This window comes from Cucumis melo, unplaced genomic scaffold (assembly GCF_025177605.1).
Source record: "Cucumis melo cultivar AY unplaced genomic scaffold, USDA_Cmelo_AY_1.0 utg002265l, whole genome shotgun sequence".
Taxonomy (NCBI): Eukaryota; Viridiplantae; Streptophyta; class Magnoliopsida; order Cucurbitales; family Cucurbitaceae; genus Cucumis; species Cucumis melo.
In genome coordinates, this window is record NW_026125006.1 from 6,259 (window position 1) to 7,914 (window position 1,656).

General features: G+C 29.1%; 2 non-coding genes across 2 annotated transcripts; both read left to right on the forward strand.

The window, feature by feature from the left end:
* Nucleotides 1–280: 280 nt before the first annotated feature.
* Nucleotides 281–354, forward strand: TRNAP-UGG (transfer RNA proline (anticodon UGG)). Its single transcript has one exon. It is a non-coding gene; the product is annotated as a tRNA-Pro (tRNA).
* A 162-nt stretch (nt 355–516) lies between these two features.
* On the forward strand, nt 517–590 carry TRNAW-CCA (transfer RNA tryptophan (anticodon CCA)). The gene has a single exon. It is a non-coding gene; the product is annotated as a tRNA-Trp (tRNA).
* Nucleotides 591–1,656: the final 1,066 nt, after the last annotated feature.

Consider the following 1,656-nt stretch of genomic DNA (forward strand, 5'->3'; position numbering starts at 1 on the left):
ATGTACAACAGTTCAATTCGGTAGATATTCCCTTTTTTATTAAAAAAAATATGTAGCTTTCCGCCCCACCCCAAATATTCATTTTTCTTTACGGCGGATTTAATATTTATTATTTCATACGTATATAAGTCTTTTTATTATTTTTATTATATTTTATATATGATATGAGACAAAAAAGAAGAAATGGCAAGATAATTTGTGTATACCAATGGAGGAAATAAATAAAAAATGTGGAAAACAAGACAGGGATTCTCTACAATAACACTGTAGACCAATTGAAAGGGATGTAGCGCAGCTTGGTAGCGCGTTTGTTTTGGGTACAAAATGTCACGGGTTCAAATCCTGTCATCCCTACCTATTACTTATCTTCTGAACAGTAACGAGGAATCAATTGAGATCCATAAAAATTGAACATACATATATCGAATCAATCTTTTTTTATTTAATTTTATGATATTCTCTATGATAATATATGTATCGAAGATATATTCGGGTTGCTTTTAGTTTGATAATAAAACGCTCTTAGTTCAGTTCGGTAGAACGCGGGTCTCCAAAACCCGATGTCGTAGGTTCAAATCCTATAGAGCGTGATTCGATTCTTGTTGTTGTTAAATCAAAATGATACTGAAATAATTCAACAGAAATCAAAATTTTACCTCCTATAAAGCAAGTAGGGGGTCAATCAAAAAAAAGAACTGTTAATTAATCAAAGGTCCAACTGATCCCCCCGTCTGTATTGTAAATATGCGGTCACAAATAATCCAGCCAAAGTAATAGGAATTAGACCTAATACGATTCCAAATAGAAAAACTTCAATCATTTCAATTTAGTTGAACGAGGAAAAGGAGAGGTAATATCTATCCTTAAAATATTAATCGGTATTGCCCATGAATCTCAATGACCAAGAATTCGAAATTGAATTGACAAGGTAAAGAACTCTACAATATATAGAATATATTGAATAACACCGAAATCTTTCTTTTTTTTGAATTGTGCATTCAATGAATTTTAATCAAATAAGTCGTATCTTGTTCAGACCGATAAATAGAGCTGAGGTTATAGTTAAAACTGCTAGTAGAAAACCGAAATAACTAGTGATAGTAGGCATGACGAGGCTAAATGAAATACGTTATTTTTATCCATATGTTTATAAAGCACTTCCCTAAGTTTCTATTTTTGAAAGATACGCGGATGGATAAGTAAAAATACTAATTGAAAAAATATATTCAATTGAAAGTTTTTGATTCATCTATTATTATGATTATAGATGATACTAACAAAAATCTTGTGACATAGGTAAGAAATCAATTCATCATCTGTCTCTCTATCCCGCAATTCGGAATCAAGGGATTCATTGAACAACTCTTGAGTTTTCAAAACAAATATTCTTATTATAAAGAATTTATAAACAATAATTTAATATATAAATCTAGTAAATATATAAATCTATTAAATGGATTCTAAATAATTAGAAAGAAAAAAAAAAAAAAAAAAGAAAAATAATAAATAAACTATGTTGTGTAACTTGATTCCAAAAATGAAATGCTCTTTGAATCGCTGAAGAATGAATGACCTTATAATGCCCTTTATTTATGAAATTGTATTCCCACTAATTAGATTTTATGTAGTGGGTTCATTTCCATAAAATCTTTTTTA